General features: G+C 41.5%; 1 non-coding gene across 1 annotated transcript; it reads right to left on the bottom strand.

Moving 5' to 3' along the window:
- Positions 1-851: 851 nt before the first annotated feature.
- Positions 852-965, bottom strand: LOC140287492 (U5 spliceosomal RNA). The gene has a single exon (XR_011911649.1). It is a non-coding gene; the product is annotated as a U5 spliceosomal RNA (small nuclear RNA).
- Between the last annotated feature and the right edge of the window lie 22,775 nt (positions 966-23,740).

Below are 23,740 nucleotides of genomic sequence, written 5' to 3' on the forward strand. Positions count from 1 at the left end.
TAACTCATAAAATAGAGCTTATTTTCGGATTCCTGAAGAATGATTCTGGTTCTTTCTAATAATACAAAGTTTGTTGTTTATTGTTGAAACTTCATCAGAAGTGAAGAAATAAATGAATGCCTATCAACAAATTGACCTTCTGTTGACCTTCGGGGAGGTGAGTATCTTCACTAGACTCACCTGTCTGCTCTTCCTCCTCATTTAGCGTAGCTCCACCCTCTGCCTGTGAATTCTCACAGACTTCAACACTGAGTGGTGAGGCCTCTACAGGCCCCTCCCCTTTTTGCTCCTCACTTCCAATCCAAGCTTTTGGCGGGAAGTTTGAATTTATTGGGTCAACCTCTTCACTTTGTTCACCAACTGCCACCTTTGGTCCTTCTCTTTGTTGGCTTGACTGTGGCTTTACCGTCTTTAATTTGTTGGCAAAAGATTTAGGGCAATCTCTGAAGAGGTGATTTAATTCTCCACAGAGATTACATTTCCTGCCATTTGGACACTCTCCAAAAGTTTGCCCAATTTCTCTGCTCTTCCCACATAACACCTTGGTACAAGCCTCAACCAGGTGCCCATGGTCACCACACTTGCGGCAGAACTTGGGCTGCCCCTGGTAGTGGATGTAACCTCGGTTTTCAAGGTGGCCAGAGTGTCGCCCACCCGCTGCACTGAGCACTCTTCAGCCCTTTTAAATGGTATAACTTTGCACTCCCGCACGCTCCAGCAAGCACCATTCAAGCAACAACTTTGCACTCCAGCTTCGAACATCGGCACAGTCGCAACAAGTAAGGCGACTCTACTCAGAGAAGTCACTCTGCACAGTAACAAGATTTCTTTTGCACAGACAGAAAGGGCTTCACCCGCAAAGGTAAAGCCTGCCAAAAATAGAAACAACTCATTAGTGCTGCTCTCCACAGAAATCTTTAGTAAAAGGCGAAAGACTTGTACGTTATGAAGAGAAACCAGAGTACGATTATCCGTCACTGCGGGAGCAGGGCATGAGGCTTGTTGGCATAGCCACCTTCCCCATGGTGAGCTTTGCTTGGTTGAGACGCTTGCTCCCCCCCCCCTTGCTCCTCGGCTGACCAAGTAGGAACAATCGGGCCCTATTCGATGGCTGCCTTGTCTTTTACTCTGTGCAAAAGACAAGGCAGCAACAAAAACACCACGAGAATCCCGTATTGAGGCTTTTTTCTGACCGCTCATTCGGGGTCGCGTTTCTTTCAAGCAATTCTCCTGGTTAGCCCACACTCGGCTCGCTCCCATAGCCGTGTTAAAGTCTACTTCGCATTCACTCTCTTTTCTCAGCAGACTCTTGGGATTTTATCTATAAAATGAATTCCTTCACTCAAACTATGTGAAAACTGCTTTGTCCTTAATATTTACCATGTCTAGAAAGATTTAAACAAAAAAAACAACGTTGTACTTTGCAGTAAAAGAAAGAGCAAATCTAAAGTTTCAGGAATCCGAGAATAAGCTTACTTTCATGAGTTCTTCACGATTTCGGATTTTGCTATAAAATGAATTCCTTCACTCAAACTAAATTAAAACTGCTAAACCGCTAATCTGTTATATGTAAGGCAGATGTCAAATTCACCGAAATAGGATCAAAGGGTATTCGGCCAATCGAGCTGTAGCAGCTTCGGTAAAAGAGTATAAGTTGAAGAGTTTGTGAATAAAGGTAAGCGCACACATAGTGTGCTGTACGAAAATAGGCAGGGAGCAATGCCGGCTGGGGTATATGTTCTTGTATGTTGTCTGACTGTTTGATTTGAATGTGTTGTGTAAGTGTCCTGTTGAATGTTACATGTTTGGGCTTTGACACGCTTCACTGTGGTTGTTAACTGTGTGGTGTGTCCTGAAATGTTATATGTTTGGGCTGTGTGACATGCTTAATGCTTGTCAGTAGCTACCCACTTATTCATATACTATCAAAGTATGTCCGGACTTCTTATGTTGTCAGTTCCCATCAAAAGCGGAAGCGGAGCTCTTCGGATGCAAGTGGGTGTGAATATCCCACCATACAAGTATGGTGGAGAGGAAGCTGTGAATGGCCGACCATAGTAAAAGGCGGGTGAGAGAAGGTGCGAATGTCAAACCATACATAATCAAAACAGGGAGCGGAGGTGTTCTGCTGTAAGAAGGTGTGAATGTCCAACCATAGTTGGTAAAAAGCGGGTAAGAAAAGGTTAAAATACCCGACTGTACACAATCAATAGCGGGGAGCGGAGTTGTTCGGCTACTAAAAGGTGTGAAAGTCCGACCATGGTTTGTAAAAAGCGGGTAAGAAAAGGTGCGAATGCCCGATAATGTATGATCAAAAGAGGGAGTGGAGGTTTTCGGCTGCAAGAAGGTCTGAATGTCCAACCATAATTTGTAAAAACCGGGGAAGAAAAGGCTCGAAAGCCCGACTATACACCATCAAAAGTGGGAGCGGAGGTGTTCAGCTGCAAGACGGTCTGAATGTCCATCAATAATTGCTAGAAAACATGAAAGAAAATTTTCGAATATCAAACTGCACATGATCATAAGCGGGAGAGGAGGTGTTCAGCTGCAAGAAGGTGTGAATGTCTACCCATAATTACTGAAAAATGGGTAAGAAAAGGTGCGAATGCCTAACCATACATCATCAAAAGAGGGAGCGGAGGTGTTCCGCTGTAAGACGGTGTGAATGTCCGACCATAGATGGTAAAAAGCGGGTAAGAAAAGGTTAAATTACCCGACTGTACACAATCAAAAGAGGGAGCGGAGTTGTTCAGCTAAGAGAAGGTGTGAAAGTCCGACCTTGGTTTGTAAAAAGCGGGTAAGAAAAGGTTCGTATGCCCGAATATACACCATCAAAAGCGGAAGCGGAGGTGTTCGGCTGCAAGATATTGTGAACGTCCGACCAAAGTTTGTAAAAAGCAGTTAAGAAAAGGTTCGAATATCTAACCAAACATAATCAAAAGCGGGAGCAGAGCTGTTCGACTGGAAGTAGGTGTGAATGTCAGATCATAATTTGCAAAAAGCTGATGAGAAAGGGTGAGAATGCCCGACTATACACCATCAAATGCAGTAGCGGAGTTGTTCGGCTGTGAGTAGGTGTGAATCTCCAACCATAATTGCTGAAAAATGTGTTAGAAAAGGTAAAAATGCCGGTCCATACATAATCAAAATCGGGAGAGGTGATGTTCAGCTGCAAGAAGGTCTAAATGTCCATCAATAATTGCTAGAAAACATGAAAGAAAATTTTCGAAAATCAAACCACACATGATCATAAGTGGGAGAGGAGGTGTTCAGCTGCAAGAAGGTGTGAATGTCCACCCATAATACCTGAAAAATGGGTAAAAAAAAGGTGCGAATGCCCAACCATACATCATCAAAAGCAGGAGTGCATGTGTTCGGCTACAAGAAGGTGTGAACGTCCAACCAAAGTTTGTAAAAAGCAGTTAAGAAAAGGTTCGAATATCCAACCATACATAATCAAAAGCGGGAGCAGAGCTGTTCGACTGCAAGTAGGTGTGAATGTCAGATCATAATTTGCAAAAAGCTGATGAGAAAGGGTGAGAATGCCCGACTATACACCATCAAATGCGGTAGCGGAGTTGTTCGGCTGTGAGTAGGTGTGAATCTCCAACCATAATTGCTGAAAAATGTGTTAGACAAGGTAAAAATGCCGGTCCATACATAATCAAAATCGGGAGAGGTGGTGTTCAGCTGCAAGTAGGTGTGAATGTCCACCCATAATACCTGAAAAATGGGTAAAAAAAAAGGTGCGAATGCCCAACCATACATCATCAAAAGCAGGAGTGCATGTGTTCGGCTACAAGAAGGTGTGAACGTCCAACCAAAGTTTGTAAAAAGCAGTTAAGAAAAGGTTCGAATATGCAACCATACATAATCAAAAGCGGGAGCGGAGCTGTTCGACTGCAAGTAGGTGTGAATGTCAGATCATAATTTGCAAAAAGCTGATGAGAAAGGGTGAGAATGCCCGACTATACACCATCAAATGCGGGAGCGGAGTTGTTCGGCTGTGAGTAGGTGTGAATCTCCGACCATAATTGCTGAAAAATGTGTTAGAAAAGGTAAGAATGCCGGTCCATACATCATCAAAAGCGAGAGAGGTTGTGTTCGGCTGCAAGTAGGTGTGAATGTCCAGCCATAATTACTCACAAACGGGTAAGAAAAGGTAGTATTGCCAGACCATATATGATCAAAACAGGGAGCGGAGGTGGTTCAGCTGCAAGAAGGTTTGAATGTCCGACTAAAGTTCAAATATATTAACAAAAGCGGGAGGAGAGGTCTTCGGATGAGAGTGGTTGAAAATTTCCAACCATAATGTATAAAATGCGGTGAAAAAAAGTTGTGATAGAACACTAAAAGGTGGAGCGGAAGTGTTCGGCTGCAAGAAGGTGTGAATGTCCGACTATATTTGGTGAAAAGCAGGTGAAGCAAGGTCTGAATGCCCAACCTTACATCATCAAAAGCGAGATCAGAGGTGTTTGGCTGCAAGAAGGCCATAGTTTGCCAAAAGCGGGTAAGGTGCGAATGTCCGACTAAATATCAACAAAATTTGGGGCGGAGGTCTTCGGATGCAAGTGGGTGTGAATGTCCGACTATATTTGGTGAAAAGCAGGTGAAGCAAGGTCTGAATGCCCAACCTTACATCATCAAAAGCGAGATCAGAGGTGTTTGGCTGCAAGAAGGCCATAGTTTGCCAAAAGCGGGTAAGGTGCGAATGACCGATTAAATATCAACAAAAGTGGGGGGCGGAGGTCTTCGGATGCAAGTGGGTGTGAATATCCCACCATACAAGTATGGTGGAGAGGAAGCTGTGAATGGCCGACCATAGTAAAAGGCGGGTGAGAGAAGGTTCGAATGTCAAACCATACATAATCAAAACAGGGAGCGGAGGTGTTCTGCTGTAAGAAGGTGTGAATGTCCAACCATAGTTGGTAAAAAGCGGGTAAGAAAAGGTTAAAATACCCGACTGTACACAATCAATAGCGGGAGCGGAGTTGTTCGGCTCCTAAAAGGTGTGAAAGTCCGACCATGGTTTGTAAAAAGCGGGTAAGAAAAGGTGCGAATGCCCGACAATGTATGATCAAAAGAGGGGAGTGGAGGTTTTCGGCTGCAAGAAGGTCTGAATGTCCAACCATAATTTGTAAAAACCGGGGAAGAAAAGGCTCGAAAGCCCGACTATACACCATCAAAAGTGGGAGCGGAGGTGTTCAGCTGCAAGACGGTCTGAATGTCCATCAATAATTGCTAGAAAACATGAAAGAAAATTTTCGAATATCAAACTGCACATGATCATAAGCGGGAGAGGAGGTGTTCAGCTGCAAGAAGGTGTGAATGTCTACCCATAATTACTGAAAAATGGGTAAGAAAAGGTGCGAATGCCTAACCATACATCATCAAAAGAGGGAGCGGAGGTGTTCCGCTGTAAGACGGTGTGAATGTCCGACCATAGATGGTAAAAAGCGGGTAAGAAAAGGTTAAATTACCCGACTGTACACAATCAAAAGAGGGAACGGAGTTGTTCAGCTAAGAGAAGGTGTGAAAGTCCGACCTTGGTTTGTAAAAAGCGGGTAAGAAAAGGTTCGTATGCCCGAATATACACCATCAAAAGCGGAAGCGGAGGTGTTCGGCTGCAAGATATTGTGAACGTCCGACCAAAGTTTGTAAAAAGCAGTTAAGAAAAGGTTCGAATATCTAACCAAACATAATCAAAAGCGGGAGCAGAGCTGTTCGACTGGAAGTAGGTGTGAATGTCAGATCATAATTTGCAAAAAGCTCATGAGAAAGGGTGAGAATGCCCGACTATACATCATCAAATGCGGGAGCGGAGTTGTTCGGCTGTGAGTAGGTGTGAATCTCCGACCATAATTGCTGAAAAATGTGTTAGAATAGGTAAAAATGCCGGTCCATACATCATCAAAAGCGAGAGAGGTTGTGTTCGGCTGCAAGTAGGTGTGAATGTCCAGCCATAATTACTCACAAACGGGTAAGAAAAGGTAGTATTGCCAGACCATATATGATCAAAACAGGGAGCGGAGGTGGTTCAGCTGCAAGAAGGTTTGAATGTCCGACTAAAGTTCAAATATATTAAGAAAGCGGGAGGAGAGGTCTTCGGATGAGAGTGGTTGAAAATTTCCAACCATAATGTATAAAATGCGGTGAAAAAAAAGGTGTGATAGAACACTAAAAGGTGGAGCGGAAGTGTTCGGCTGCAAGAAGGTGTGAATATCCGACTATATTTGGTGAAAAGCAGGTGAAGCAAGGTCTGAATGCCCAACCTTACATCATCAAAAGCGAGATCAGAGGTGTTTGGCTGCAAGAAGGCCATAGTTTGCCAAAAGCGGGTAAGGTGCGAATGTCCGACTAAATATCAACAAAATTTGGGGCAGAGGTCTTCGGATGCAAGTGGGTGTGAATATCCAACCATACAAGTATGGTGGAGAGGAAGCTGTGAATAGCCGACCATAGTTTGGAAAAAGCGGGTAAGAAAAGGTTTGAATACCCGAACATACACCATCAAAAGAGGGAGCGGAGGTGTTCCGCTGTACAAAGGTGTGAATGTCCGACCATAGTTGCTAAAAAGCGGGTAAGAAAAGGTTAAAATACCCGACTGTACACAATCAATAGCGGGAGCGGAGTTGTTCGGCTACTAAAAGGTGTGAAAGTCCGACCCTGGTTTGTAAAAAGCGGGTAAGAAAAGTTTCGAAAGCCCGAACATACACCAACAAAAGAGGGAGCGGAGGTGTTCAGCTGCAAGAAGGTGTGAACGTCCGACCAAAGTTTGTAAAAAAGCAGTTAAGAAAAGGTTCGAATATCTAACCAAACATAATCAAAAGCGGGAGCAGAGCTGTTCGACTGCAAGTAGGTGTGAATGTCAGAGAATAATTTGCAAAAAGCTGATGAGACAGGGTGAGAAATCCCGACTATACACCATCAAATGCGGTAGCGGAGTTGTTCGGCTGTGAGTAGGTGTGATTCTCCAACCATAATTGCTGAAAAATGGGTAGGAAAAGATGCGAATGTCCAACCATAAATCATCAAAAGCAGGAGTGGAGTTGTTCAGCTACAAGAAGGTATGAAAGTCCAACCATGGTTTGTAAAAAGCGGGTAAGAGAAGGTTCGAATACCCGAATATATACCATCAAAAGCGGAAGCGGGGGTGTTCGTCTGCAAGAAGGTGTGAACGTCCGACCAAAGTTGGTAAAAAGCAGTTAAGAAAAGGTTTGAATATCCAACCGAACATAATCAAAAGCGGGAGCAGAGCTGTTCGACTGCAAGTAGGTGTGAATGTCAGATCATAATTGCTGAAAAATGTGATAGAAAAGACTAGAATGCCGGACAATACATCATCAAAAGCGGGAGAGGTGGTTTTTCGGCTGCAAGTAGGTGTGAATGTCCAGCCATAATTACTCACAAACGGGGGAAGAAAAGGTAGTATTTCCAGACCACACATGATCAAAACAGGGAATGGAGGTGGTTCAGCTGCAAGGTGTGAATGTCTGACTAAAGTTTGTAAAAACCGTGTAAGACAAGGGGCAAATGCCCGACAATGTATGATCAAAAGAGGGAGCGGAGGTTTTCGGCTGCAAGGTCTGAATGTCCAACCATAATTTGTAAAAATCGGGGAAGAAAAGGCTCGAAAGCCCGACTATACACCATCAAAAGCGGGAGCAGAGGTGTTCAGGTGCAAGCAGGTCTGAATGTCCGACCAATAATTACTGAAAAATGGGTAAGAAAAGGTGCAAATGCCAAATCATACATCATCAAAAGCAGGAGCGGATGTGTTCGGCTACAAGAAGGTTTGAATGTCCAACCATAGTAAGTAATAGGTGGGTAAGAAAAGGCTCGAATGCCCGACTATACACCATCAAAAGCGGAAGCGGAGGTGTTCGGCTGCAAGATATTGTGAACGTCCGACCAAAGTTTGTAAAAAGCAGTTAAGAAAAGGTTCGAATATCTAACCAAACATAATCAAAAGCGGGAGCAGGGCTGTTCGACTGCAAGTAGGTGTGAATATCAGATCATAATTTGCAAAAAGCTGATGAGAAAGGGTGAGAATGCCCGACTATACACTATCAAATGTGGGAGCGGAGGTGTTCGTCTGTGAGTAGGTGTGAATGTCCGACCATAATTGCTGAAAAATGTGTTAGAAAAGACTAGAATGCCGGACCATATATCATCAAAAGCGGGAGAGGTTGTGTTCGGCTGCAAGAAGGTGTGAATGTCCAGCCATAATTACTCACAAACGGGTAAGAAAAGGTACTATTGCCAGACCATATATGATCAAAACAGGGAGCGGAGGTGGTTCAGCTGCAAGAAGGTTTGAATGTCCGACTAAAGTTTGTAAAAAGCGGGTAAGACAAGGTGTGAATGCCCGACAATGTATGATCAAAAGAGGAGCGGAGGTTTTCGGCTGCAAGAAGGTCTGAATGTCCACCCATAATTACTGAAAAATGGGTAAGAAAAGGTGCGAAAGCCCAACCGCACATGAGAAGGTGTTCGACTGCAAGTAGGTGTGAATGTAAGTTCATAATTTGTAAAAAGCGGGTAAGAAAAGGTAAGAATGCCCAACCATAAATTATCAAAAGCGGCAGCAGAGTTTCGGCTGGTATTTATCAATGTCTAGATAGATTTCAACAAAAAACAACGTTGTACTTTGCAGTAAAAGAAAGTGCAAATCAAAAGTTTTAGGAATCCGAGAATAAGCTTATTTTCATGAGTTCTGCACGATTTCGGATTTTATGTATAAAATGAATTTCTTCACGCAAACTAAGTTAACACTGCTTTGTCCTTCATATGTACCCATTTCTACATATATTTCAAGCATAAACTTCCTCATATTACCCTGAATGAGAAAGAGCCACACTTGTGATTAAGCCATACCTCCCTTTTGAGGAGTTCCGCATGATTTGGGATTTTATCTATAAAATTAATTCCTTCACTCAAACTATGTTAAAACGGCTTTTACCTTCATATTTATCAATGTCTCGATAGATTTAAACAAAAAACAACGTTGTACTTTGCAATAAAAGAAAGAGAAAATCAAAAGTTTTAGGAATCCGAGAATAAGCTTATTTTCATGAGTTCTGCACGATTTCGGATTTTATGTATAAAATGAATTCATTCACTCAAACCAAGTTAAAACTGCTTTTTCCTTCATATTTATCAATGTCTAGATCGACTTCAACAAAGAACAACATTGTATTTTGCAGTAGAAGAAAGAGCAAAACTGAAGGATCAGGAATCCGAGAATAAGCTTCTTTTCATACGTTCTGCATGATTTGGGATTTTATGTATAAAATGAATTCCTTCACTCAAACTAAGTTAACACTGCTTTGTATTTCATATTTACCCATTTTACATATATTTCAAGCATAAACTTCCTCATACTACCCTGAATGAGAAAGAACCACACTTGTGATTAAGCCATACGCCCCTTTTGAGGAGTTCTGCATGATTTGGGATTTTATCTATAAAATCAATTCCTTCACTCAAACTATGTTAAAACGGCTTTTACCTTCATATTTATCAATGTCTCGATAGATTTAAACAAAAAAACAACGTTGTACTTTGCAGTAAAAGAAAGAGCCAATCAAAAGTTTTAGGAATCCGAGAATAAGCTTATTTTCATGAGTTCTGCACGATTTCGGATTTTATGTATAAAATGAATTCATTCACTCAAACCAAGTTAAAACTGCTTTTTCCTTCATGTTTATCAATGTCTAGATCGACTTCAACAAAGAACAACATTGTATTTTGCAGTAGAAGAAAGAGCAACACTGAAGGATCAGGAATCCGAGAATAAGCTTATTTTCTTATGGGCAAGTGGGAACTGCTTTGTCCTTCATATTTATCAATGTGTAGATGGATTTCAATTTCTTCTACTGCAAAGTCCAATGTTTTTCTTTGTTGAAGTCGATCTAGACATTGATGAATATGGAAGGACAAAGAAGTTTTAACTTGGTTTGAGCAAAGCAATTCATTTTATAGCAAAATCCGAAATCGTGCAGAACTCATGAAAGCAGGCTTATACTCGGATTCCTGAAACTTTAGATTTGCTCTTTCTTTTACTGCAGTATAACGTTGTTTTTTTGTTTAAATATTTCTAGACATGGTAAATATGAAGGACAAATCAGTTTTAACATAGTTTGAGTGAAGTAATGCATTTTATAAGCAAAATCCCAAATCATGCAGAACTCACGAAATGCTTTTTCTCGCTTTTCACTGCTTTTTACAAACTTTGGTCGGACGTTCACACCTTCTTGCATCCGAACACCTCCGCTTCCGCTTTTGATGATGTATATTCGGGCATTCAAACCTTTTTTTTACCCGCTTTTTACAAACCATTGTCGGACTTTCACACCTTCTTGCAGCCGAACACCACCTCTCCCGCTTTTGATGATGTATGGTCCAGTATTCTTACCTTTTCTAACACATTTTTCAGCAATTATGGTCGGACATTCACACCTACTCACAGCTGGACACCTCCGCTCCCGCTTTTGATCATACAATGTCGGGACATCGCTCCTTGTCTTACCAGCTTTTTACAAACTTTAGTCGAACATTCACACCTTCTTGCAGCTGAACACCTCCGCTCCCGCTTTTGATGATGTATAGTCGGGCTTTCGAGCCTTTTCTTACCCGGTTTTTACAAATTATGGTTGGACATTCAGACCTTGCAGCCGAACACCTCCGCTCTCTCTTTTGATCATACATTGTTGGGCATTCGCACCTTGTCTTACCCGCTTTTTACAAACTATAGTCAGACATTCACACCTTGCAGCTGAACCTCCGCTCCCTGTTTTGATCATGTATGGTCTGGCAATACTACCTTTTCTTCCCCCGTTTGTGAGTAATTATGGCTGGACATTCACACCTACTTGCAGTCGAACAGCTCTGCTCCCGCTTTTGATTATGTTTGGTTGGATATTCGAACCTTTTCTTAACTGCTTTTTACAAACCATGGTCGGACTTTCACACCTTCTTGTAGCCGAACAACTCCGCTCCCGCTATTGATTGTGTACAGTCGGGTATTTTAACCTTTTCTTACCCGCTTTTTACCAACTATGGTCGGACATTCACACCGTCTTACAGCGGAACACCTCCGCTCCCGCTTTTTATGGTGTATAGTCGGGCATTCGAACCTTTTCTTACCCGCTATTTACAAACTATGGTAGGACATTCAAACCTTCGTGTATCCGAAAACCTCCGCTCTCTCTTTTGATCATACATTGTCGGACATTCGCACCTTTTCTTACCCGCTTTTTACAAACCATGGTTGGACTGTCACACCTTCTTGTAGCCGAACACATCCGCTCCCGCTATTGATTGTGTACAGTCGGGTATTTTAACCTTTTCTTACCCGCTTTTTACCAAGTATGGTCGGACATTCACACCTTCGTACAGCGGAACACCTCCGCTCCCTCTTTTGATGGTGTATGTTCGGGCATTCAAACCTTTTCTTACCCGCTTTTTCCAAACTATGGTCGGCTATTCACAGCTTCCTCTCCACCATACTTGTATGGTGGGATATTCACACCCACTTGCATCCGAAAACCTCCGCCCCAAATTTTGTTGATATTTAGTCGGACATTCGCACCTTACCCGCTTTTGGCAAACTATTGCCTTCTTGCAGCCAAACAACTCTGATCTCGCTTTTGATGATGTAAGGTTGGGCATTCAGACCTTGCTTCACCTGCTTTTCACCAAATATAGTCGGACATTCACACCTTCTTGCAGCCGAACACTTCCGCTCCACCTTTTAGTGTTCTATCACACCTTTTTTTTCACCGCATCTTATACATTATGGTTTGAAATTTTCAACCACTTTCATCCAAAGACCTCTCCTCCCGCTTTTGTTAATATATTTGAACTTTAGTTTGACATTCAAACCTTCTTGCAGCTGAACCACCTCCGCTCCCTGTTTTGATCATATATGGTCTGGCAATACTACCTTTTCTTACCCGTTTGTGAGTAATTATGGCTGGACATTCACACCTACTCACAGCCGAACAACTCCGCTCCGGCATTTGATGATGTATAGTCGGGCATTCTCACCCTTTCTCATGAGCTTTTTGCAAATTATGATCTGACATTCACACCTACTTACAGTCGAACAGCTCTGCTCCCGCTTTTGATTATGTTTGGTTGGATATTCGAACCTTTTCTTAACTTCTTTTTACATATTTTGGTTGGACGTTCACACCTTCTTGTAGCCAAACACTTCCACTCCTGCTTTTGATGATGTATGGTTGGGCATTCACACCTTTTTTTTGCCCATTTTTCAGGAATTATGGGTGGACATTCACACCTTTTAGCTGAACACCTCCTATCCCACTTATGATCATGTGCGATTTGATTTTCGAAAAGTTTCTTTCATGTTTTCTAGCAATTATTGATGGACATGTAGACCTTCTTGCAGCTGAACACCTCCGTTCCCGCTTTTGATCATACATTGTCAGGCATTCGCACCTTGTCTTACCCACTTTTTACAAACTTTAGTCGAACAGTCACACCTTTTTGCAGCCGAACACCACCTCTACCGCTTTTGATGATGTATGGTCCAGCATTCTTACCTTTTCTAACACATTCTTCAGCAATTATGGTCGGACATTCACACCTACTCAGAGCCGAACACCTCCACTCCCGCATTTGATGGTCTATAGTCGGGCATTCTACAGCGGAAAAGACTCATTCTTATGTTTGGTTAGATATTCAAACCTTTTCTTAACTGCTTTTTACAAACTTTGGTCGGACGTTCACAATATCTTGCAGCCGAACACCTCCGCTTCCGCTTTTGATGGTGTATATTCGGGCATACGAACCTTTTCTTACCCGCTTTTTACAAACCAAGGTCGGACTTTCACACCTTCTCTTAGCTGAACAACTCCGCTCCCTCTTTTGATTGTGTACAGTCGGGTAATTTAACCTTTTCTTACCCGCTTTTTACCATCTATGGTCGGACATTCACACCGTCTTACAGCGGAACACCTCCGCTCCCTCTTTTGATGATGTATGGTTAGGCATTCGCACCTTTTCTTACCCATTTTTCAGTAATTATGGGTAGACATTCACACCTTCTTGCAGCTGAACACCTCCTCTCCTGCTTATGATCATGTGCAGTTTGATATTCGAAAATTTTCTTTCATGTTTTCTAGCAATTATTGATGGACATTCAGACCTTCTTGAAGCTGAACACCTCCGCTCCCACTTTTGATGGTGTATAGTCGGGCTTTCGAGCCTTTTCTTCCCCGGTTTTTACAAATTATGGTTGGACATTCAGACCTTCTTGCAGCCGAAAACCTCCACTCCCTCTTTTGATCATACATTGTCGGGCATTCGCACCTTTTCTTACCCGCTTTTTACAAACCATGGTTGGACTTTCACACCTTCTTGTAGCCGAACAACTCCGCTCCCGCTATTGATTGTGTACAGTCGGGTATTTTAACCTTTTCTTACCCGCTTTTTACCAACTATTGTTGGACATTCACACCTTCTTACAGCGGAACACCTCCGCTCCCTCTTTTGATGGTGTATGTTCGGGCACTCGAACCTTTTCTTACCCGCTTTTTACAAACTATGGTCAGACATTCAAACCTTCTTGTAGCCGAACACATCAACTCCTGCTTTTGATGATGGGTATTCAAACCTACTTGTTGCCCGCTTTTCATTAATTATGGGTGGACATACACACCTTGTCGCAGCCAAACACCTCCGCTCCCTGTTTTGATCATGTATGATTGGACATTCGCACCTTTTCTCACCCGCTTTTTACTATGGTCGGCCATTCACAGATTCCTCTCCACCATACTTGTATGGTGGGATATTCACACCCACTTGCATCCGAAGACCTCCGCCCCCACTTTTGTTGATATTTAGTCGGTCATTCGCAGCTTACCCGCTTTTGGCAAACTATGGCCTTCTTGCAGCCAAACACCTCTGATCTCGTTTTTGATGATGTAAGGTTGGGCATTCAGACCTTGCTTCACCTGCTTTTCACCAAATATAGTCGAACAGTCACACCTTCTTGCAGCCGAACACTTCTGCTCCACCTTTTAGTGTTCTATGGGGTATTCACACCTTTTTTTTCACCGCATTTTATAGATTATGGTTGGAAATTCTCACCCACTCTTATCCGAAGACCTCTCCTCCTGCTTTGGTTAATATATAGTCGGGCATTCGAACCTTTTCTTACCCGCTTTTTACAAATTTTGGTCGAACATTCACACCTACTTGCAGCCGAACACCTCCGCTCCCGCTTTTGATGGTGTATAGTCGGGCTTTCGAGCCTTTTCTTCCCCGGTTTTTACAAATTATGGTTGGACATTCAGACCTTGCAGCAGAAAACCTCCGCTCCCTCTTTTGATCATACATTGTCAAGCATTCGCACCTACTTGCAGCCGAATACTTACGCTTCACCTTTTAGTGATGTATGGTTGGCACTTGCACCTTTTCTTACCCATTTTTCAGTAATTATGGGTGGACATTCACACCTTCTTGCAGCTGAACACCTCCTCTCCCACTTATGATCATGTGTGGTTTGATATTCGAAAATTTTCTTTCATGTTTTCTAGCAATTACTGATGGACATTCAGACCTTCTTTCAGCTAAACACCTCCGCTTCTGCTTTTGATGGTGTATGTTCGGGCATTCGAACCTTTTCTTACCCGCTTTTTACAAACTATGGTTGGACATTCAAACCTTCTTGTAGCCGAACACATCCACTCCTGCTTTTGATGATGCATGGTTGGGCATTCAAACCTTTTCTTACCCATTTTTCAGTAATTATGGTTGGACACTCACACCTTCTTGCAGCTGCACACCTCCTCTGCCGCTTATGATCATGTGCGGTTTGATATTCAAAAATTCTCTTTCATGTTTTCTAGCAATTATTGTTGGACATTCAGACCTTCTTGCAGCTGAACACCTCCGCCCCCACTTTTGTTGATGGTGTATAATCGGTCATTCGCACCTTACCCGCTTTTGGCAAACTATGGCCTTCTTGCAGCCAAACACCTCTGATCTCGCTTTTGATGATGTAAGGTTGGGCATTCAGACCTTGCTTCACCTGCTTTTCACCAAATATAGTCGGACATTCACACCTTCTTGCAGCCGAACACTTCCGCTTCACCTTTTAGTGTTCTATGGGGTATTCACACCTTTTTTTTCACCGCATTTTATAGATTATGGTTGGAAATTCTCACCCACTCTCATCCGAAGACCTCTCCTCCCACTTTTGTTAATATATAGTCGGGCATTCGAACCTTTTCTTACCCGCTTTTTACAAATTATGGTCGAACATTCACACCTACTTGCAGCCGAATACTTCCGCTCCACCTTTTAGTGATGTATGGTTGGCATTTGCACCTTTTCTTACCCTCTTTTTATAATGATTGCTTAAGATTAAGTTGTTTTTTCTCAAACTACAACATTTTTTTAATTGTTGAAACTTGATTTGAAGTGGATAAATAAGGAGGACAAACAGTTTTAAGTCAGGCTGATAGAAGGAATTAATTTTATAGCAAAATCTGTATTTCGTCATATGTCGTGAGATGCTTATTGCTGAAGAAGTTCTTTCTCATTCTACAAAGTACAACGTTGTTTATCGTTGAAACTTGATTAGACATGAATAAATATGAAGGACAAAGCAGTCTTAACTTGGTTGGAGTTAAGGAATTCGTTTTATAGGAGAATCCGAATTCGTGCATAACTCGTAAAATAGAGCTTATTTTCGGATTCCTGAAGAATGAGTCTGGTTCTTTCTCATAATACAAAGTTTGTTGTTTATTGTTGAAACTTCATCAGAAGTGAAGAAATAAATGAATGCCTATCAACAAATGTGGGATCTAAACTCTAGTGCTTCCTCTAAAATAATTTCCTTTCTCAATTTAGAAATGTGTGTGTGTAAGTCACAACACCCGTGACACCAAAACGGCTTTCTTTTCTCTCTTTTCTCTACACTCTGCACTGTGAGCACACACACTAAATCAGAAAGGCTTTTTTCTCTCTTTTCTACATTATGGACTGTGGGGACACAAAACCGCTCTCTCTTTTTTTTTTTGATTGTGTGCCAGGACGTTGTCTCACGTATTAGATTATGCTTACGATACGAATGGGTTTATCAGTCACATCAGAATCCATACATACTGATCCTCCCGTAATAAAATGGTCGGATCTAATCAAACACACTTTGTTTCTTGTGACAATCAAGTCAGCGAAACAGCGTATACACGTCAAGACACTGAATCAAGTTTGCCACAAGAACTCATAAGTTTGGCAGTATTGCTCTGCCGTCAGCAATCATACACCCATTTTATTTTCGTGAGACATGTGCAGGCACCTGTTCATCTACTGTTCTATCACTATGAATTAGTTTATCTATTATCAATAAGGATACTTCTACAACTACTATCAAAGTATGTCCAGACTTCTTATGTTGTCAGTTGCTATATATGAATAAGTGGGTAGCTACTGACAAGCATTAAGCATGTCACACAGCCCAAACATATAACATTTCAGGACACACCACACAGTTAACAACCACAGTGAAGTGTCAAAGCCCAAACATGTAACATTCAACAGGACACTTACACAACACATTCAAATCAAACAGTCAGACAACATACAAGAACATATACCCCAGCCGGCATTGCTCCCTGCCTATTTTCCTACAGCTCACTATGTGTGCGCACACCTTTATTCACAAACTCTTCAACTTATACTCTTTTACCAAAGCTGCTACAGCTCGATTGGCCGAATACCCTTAGATCCTATTTCGGTGAATTTGACATCTGCCTTACATGTAACAGATTAGCGGTTTAGCAGTTTTAATTTAGTTTGAGTGAAGGAATTCATTTTATAGCAAAATCCGAAATCGTGAAGAACTCATGAAAGTAAGCTTATTCTCGGATTCCTGAAACTTTAGATTTGCTCTTTCTTTTACTGCAAAGTACAACGTTGTTTTTTTTTTTTGTTTAAATCTTTCTAGACATGGTAAATATGAAGGACATAAAATTTTATATATAAAATCCCAAGAGTCTGCTGAGAAAAGAGAGTGAATGCGAAGTAGACTTTAACACAGCTCTGGGAGCGAGCCGAGTGTGGGCTAACCGGGAGAATTGCTTGAAAGAAACACGACACCGAATGAGTGGTCAGAACAAAGCCTCAATACGGTGTTCCCGTGGTGTTTGTGGCTGCCTTGTCTTTTGCACAGAGTAAAAGACAAGGCAGCCATCGAATAGGGCCCGATTGTTCCTACTTGGTCAGCCGAGGAGCAAGGGGGGGGAGCAAGCGTCTCAACCAAGCAAATCTCACCAAGTAGGAACAATCGGGCCCTATTCGATGGCTGCAACACCTGAAAGAGATATTGATGAGAGACCCGATCAAAAGCTTTTTCAAAGTCTAAATTTAAGATGACAAGCCGGGTGTTTCTGTCTCTAGCGTAATCAATGATGTCTCGAATCAGTACGAGGCTGTCGGTGAGTTGTCTCTCTGAGATGGCACAAGCCTGGTCTGGGTGAATTACCTCCTCTAAAACAGAGGACATCCGTGTCGTTAAAACCTTGCTAAAAAGTTTACAGTCAAAGTTTAAAAGTGTGATGGGCCTCCAATTCTTTAGGTCAGTCTTATCATTTTTATCAGAAGTGAAGAAATAAATGAATGCCTTTCAACAAATGTGGGATCTAAACTCTAGTGCTTCCTCTAAAATAATTTCCTTTCTCAATTTAGAAATGTGTTCGAAAAGGTAAAAATGCCGGTCCATACATAATCAAAATCGGGAGAGGTGGTGTTCAGCTGCAAAAAGGTCTAAATGTCCATCAATAATTGCTAGAAAACATGAAAGAAAATTTTCGAAAATCAAACCACACATGATCATAAGTGGGAGAGGAGGTGTTCAGCTGCAAGAAGGTGTGAATGTCCACCCATAATACCTGAAAAATGGGTAAAAAAAAGGTGCGAATGCCCAACCATACATCATCAAAAGCAGGAGTGCATGTGTTCGGCTACAAGAAGGTGTGAACGTCCAACCAAAGTTTGTAAAAAGCAGTTAAGAAAAGGTTCGAATATCCAACCATACATAATCAAAAGCGGGAGCAGAGCTGTTCGACTGCAAGTAGGTGTGAATGTCAGATCATAATTTGCAAAAAGCTGATGAGAAAGGGTGAGAATGCCCGACTATACACCATCAAATGCGGTAGCGGAGTTGTTCGGCTGTGTGTAGGTGTGATTCTCCAACCATAATTGCTGAAAAATGTGTTAGAAAAGGTAAAAATGCCGGTCCATACATAATCAAAATCGGGAGAGGTGATGTTCAGCTGCAAGAAGGTCTAAATGTCCATCAATAATTGCTAGAAAACATGAAAGAAAATTTTCGAAAATCAAACCACACATGATCATAAGTGGGAGAGGAGGTGTTCAGCTGCAAGAAGGTGTGAATGTCCACCCATAATACCTGAAAAATGGGTAAAAAAAAAGGTGCGAATGCCCAACCATACATCATCAAAAGCAGGAGTGCATGTGTTCGGCTACAAGAAGGTGTGAACGTCCAACCAAAGTTTGTAAAAAGCAGTTAAGAAAAGGTTCGAATATCCAACCATACATAATCAAAAGCGGGAGCAGAGCTGTTCGACTGCAAGTAGGTGTGAATGTCAGATCATAATTTGCAAAAAGCTGATGAGAAAGGGTGAGAATGCCCGACTATACACCATCAAATGCGGGAGCGGAGTTGTTCGGCTGTGAGTAGGTGTGAATCTCCGACCATAATTGCTGAAAAATGTGTTAGAAAAGGTAAGAATGCCGGTCCATACATCATCAAAAGCGAGAGAGGTTGTGTTCGGCTGCAAGTAGGTGTGAATGTCCAGCCATAATTACTCACAAACGGGTAAGAAAAGGTAGTATTGCCAGACCATATATGATCAAAACAGGGAGCGGAGGTGGTTCAGCTGCAAGAAGGTTTGAATGTCCGACTAAAGTTCAAATATATTAACAAAAGCGGGAGGAGAGGTCTTCGGATGAGAGTGGTTGAAAATTTCCAACCATAATGTATGAAATGCGGTGAAAAAAAGGTGTGATAGAACACTAAAAGGTGGAGCGGAAGTGTTCGGCTGCAAGAAGGTGTGAATGTCCGACTATATTTGGTGAAAAGCAGGTGAAGCAAGGTCTGAATGCCCAACCTTACATCATCAAAAGCGAGATCAGAGGTGTTTGGCTGCAAGAAGGCCATAGTTTGCCAAAAGCGGGTAAGGTGCGAATGTCCGACTAAATATCAACAAAATTTGGGGCGGAGGTCTTCGGATGCAAGTGGGTGTGAATGTCCGACTATATTTGGTGAAAAACAGGTGAAGCAAGGTCTGAATGCCCAACCTTACATCATCAAAAGCGAGATCAGAGGTGTTTGGCTGCAAGAAGGCCATAGTTTGCCAAAAGCGGGTAAGGTGCGAATGACCGACTAAATATCAACAAAAGTGGGGGCGGAGGTCTTCGGATGCAAGTGGGTGTGAATATCCCACCATACAAGTATGGTGGAGAGGAAGCTGTGAATGGCCGACCATAGTTTGGAAAAAGCGGGTAAGAAAAGGTTTGAATACCCGAACATACACCATCAAAAGAGGGAGCGGAGGTGTTCCGCTGTACGAAGGTGTGAATGTCCGACCATAGTTGCTAAAAAGCGGGTAAGAAAAGGTTAAAATACCCGACTGTACACAATCAATAGCGGGAGCGGAGTTGTTCGGCTACTAAAAGGTGTGAAAGTCCGACCCTGGTTTGTAAAAAGCGGGTAAGAAAAGTTTCGAAAGCCCGAACATACACCAACAAAAGAGGGAGCGGAGGTGTTCGGCTGCAAGAAGGTGTGAACGTCCGACCAAAGTTTGTAAAAAAGCAGTTAAGAAAAGGTTCGAATATATAACCAAACATAATCAAAAGCGGGAGCAGAGCTGTTCGACTGCAAGTAGGTGTGAATATCAGATCATAATTTGCAAAAAGCTGATGAGAAAGGGTGAGAATGCCCGACTATACACTATCAAATGTGGGAGCGGAGGTGTTCGTCTGTGAGTAGGTGTGAATGTCCGACCATAATTGCTGAAAAATGTTTTAGAAAAGACTAGAATGCCGGACCATATATCATCAAAAGCGGGAGAGGTTGTGTTCGGCTGCAAGAAGGTGTGAATGTCCAGCCATAATTACTCACAAACGGGTAAGAAAAGGTACTATTGCCAGACCATATATGATCAAAACAGGGAGCGGAGGTGGTTCAGCTGCAAGAAGGTTTGAATGTCCGACTAAAGTTTGTAAAAAGCGGGTAAGACAAGGTGTGAATGCCCGACAATGTATGATCAAAAGAGGAGCGGAGGTTTTCGGCTGCAAGAAGGTCTGAATGTCCACCCATAATTACTGAAAAATGGGTAAGAAAAGGTGCGAAAGCCCAACCGCACATGAGAAGGTGTTCGACTGCAAGTAGGTGTGAATGTAAGTTCATAATTTGTAAAAAGCGGGTAAGAAAAGGTAAGAATGCCCAACCATAAATTATCAAAAGCGGCAGCAGAGTTTCGGCTGGTATTTATCAATGTCTAGATAGATTTCAACAAAAAACAACGTTGTACTTTGCAGTAAAAGAAAGTGCAAATCAAAAGTTTTAGGAATCCGAGAATAAGCTTATTTTCATGAGTTCTGCACGATTTCGGATTTTATGTATAAAATGAATTTCTTCACGCAAACTAAGTTAACACTGCTTTGTCCTTCATATGTACCCATTTCTACATATATTTCAAGCATAAACTTCCTCATATTACCCTGAATGAGAAAGAGCCACACTTGTGATTAAGCCATACCTCCCTTTTGAGGAGTTCCGCATGATTTGGGATTTTATCTATAAAATTAATTCCTTCACTCAAACTATGTTAAAACGGCTTTTACCTTCATATTTATCAATGTCTCGATAGATTTAAACAAAAAACAACGTTGTACTTTGCAATAAAAGAAAGAGAAAATCAAAAGTTTTAGGAATCCGAGAATAAGCTTATTTTCATGAGTTCTGCACGATTTCGGATTTTATGTATAAAATGAATTCATTCACTCAAACCAAGTTAAAACTGCTTTTTCCTTCATATTTATCAATGTCTAGATCGACTTCAACAAAGAACAACATTGTATTTTGCAGTAGAAGAAAGAGCAAAACTGAAGGATCAGGAATCCGAGAATAAGCTTCTTTTCATACGTTCTGCATGATTTGGGATTTTATGTATAAAATGAATTCCTTCACTCAAACTAAGTTAACACTGCTTTGTATTTCATATGTACCCATTTTACATATATTTCAAGCATAAACTTCCTCATACTACCCTGAATGAGAAATAATTAATTCCTTCACTCAAACTATGTTAAAACGGCTTTTACCTTCATATTTATCAATGTCTCGATAGATTTAAACAAAAAACAACGTTGTACTTTGCAATAAAAGAAAGAGAAAATCAAAAGTTTTAGGAATCCGAGAATAAGCTTATTTTCATGAGTTCTGCACGATTTCGGATTTTATGTATAAAATGAATTCATTCACTCAAACCAAGTTAAAACTGCTTTTTCCTTCATATTTATCAATGTCTAGATCGACTTCAACAAAGAACAACATTGTATTTTGCAGTAGAAGAAAGAGCAAAACTGAAGGATCAGGAATCCGAGAATAAGCTTCTTTTCATACGTTCTGCATGATTTGGGATTTTATGTATAAAATGAATTCCTTCACTCAAACTAAGTTAACACTGCTTTGTATTTCATATGTACCCATTTTACATATATTTCAAGCATAAACTTCCTCATACTACCCTGAATGAGAAAGAACCACACTTGTGATTAAGCCATACGCCCCTTTTGAGGAGTTCTGCATGATTTGGGATTTTATCTATAAAATCAATTCCTTCACTCAAACTATGTTAAAACGGCTTTTACCTTCATATTTATCAATGTCTCGATAGATTTAAACAAAAAAACAACGTTGTACTTTGCAGTAAAAGAAAGAGCCAATCAAAAGTTTTAGGAATCCGAGAATAAGCTTATTTTCATGAGTTCTGAACGATTTCGGATTTTATGTATAAAATGAATTCATTCACTCAAACCAAGTTAAAACTGCTTTTTCCTTCATGTTTATCAATGTCTAGATCGACTTCAACAAAGAACAACATTGTATTTTGCAGTAGAAGAAAGAGCAACACTGAAGGATCAGGAATCCGAGAATAAGCTTATTTTCTTATGGGCAAGTGGGAACTGCTTTGTCCTTCATATTTATCAATGTGTAGATGGATTTCAATTTCTTCTACTGCAAAGTCCAATGTTTTTCTTTGTTGAAGTCGATCTAGACATTGATGAATATGGAAGGACAAAGAAGTTTTAACTTGGTTTGAGCAAAGCAATTCATTTTATAGCAAAATCCGAAATCGTGCAGAACTCATGAAAGCAGGCTTATACTCGGATTCCTGAAACTTTAGATTTGCTCTTTCTTTTACTGCAGTACAACGTTGTTTTTTTGTTTAAATATTTCTAGACATGGTAAATATGAAGGACAAATCAGTTTTAACATAGTTTGAGTGAAGTAATGCATTTTATAAGCAAAATCCCAAATCATGCAGAACTCACGAAATGCTTTTTCTCGCTTTTCACTGCTTTTTACAAACTTTGGTCGGACGTTCACACCTTCTTGCATCCGAACACCTCCGCTTCCGCTTTTGATGATGTATATTCGGGCATTCGAACCTTTTTTTTACCCGCTTTTTACAAACCATTGTCGGACTTTCACACCTTCTTGCAGCCGAACACCACCTCTCCCGCTTTTGATGATGTATGGTCCAGTATTCTTACCTTTTCTAACACATTTTTCAGCAATTATGGTCGGACATTCACACCTACTCACAGCTGGACACCTCCGCTCCCGCTTTTGATCATACAATGTCGGGACATCGCTCCTTGTCTTACCAGCTTTTTACAAACTTTAGTCGAACATTCACACCTTCTTGCAGCTGAACACCTCCGCTCCCGCTTTTGATGATGTATAGTCGGGCTTTCGAGCCTTTTCTTACCCGGTTTTTACAAATTATGGTTGGACATTCAGACCTTGCAGCCGAACACCTCCGCTCTCTCTTTTGATCATACATTGTTGGGCATTCGTACCTTGTCTTACCCGCTTTTTACAAACTATAGTCAGACATTCACACCTTGCAGCTGAACCTCCGCTCCCTGTTTTGATCATGTATGGTCTGGCAATACTACCTTTTCTTCCCCCGTTTGTGAGTAATTATGGCTGGACATTCACACCTACTTGCAGTCGAACAGCTCTGCTCCCGCTTTTGATTATGTTTGGTTGGATATTCGAACCTTTTCTTAACTGCTTTTTACAAACCATGGTCGGACTTTCACACCTTCTTGTAGCCGAACAACTCCACTCCCGCTATTGATTGTGTACAGTCGGGTATTTTAACCTTTTCTTACCCGCTTTTTACCAACTATGGTCGGACATTCACACCGTCTTACAGCGGAACACCTCCGCTCCCGCTTTTTATGGTGTATAGTCGGGCATTCGAACCTTTTCTTACCCGCTATTTACAAACTATGGTAGGACATTCAAACCTTCGTGTATCCGAAAACCTCCGCTCTCTCTTTTGATCATACATTGTCGGACATTCGCACCTTTTCTTACCCGCTTTTTACAAACCATGGTTGGACTGTCACACCTTCTTGTAGCCGAACACATCCGCTCCCGCTA

This window comes from Leuresthes tenuis, unplaced genomic scaffold (genome assembly GCF_036924035.1).
Source record: "Leuresthes tenuis unplaced genomic scaffold, fLeuTen1.0.hap1 SCAF_139, whole genome shotgun sequence".
Classification (NCBI taxonomy): domain Eukaryota; kingdom Metazoa; phylum Chordata; class Actinopteri; order Atheriniformes; family Atherinopsidae; genus Leuresthes; species Leuresthes tenuis.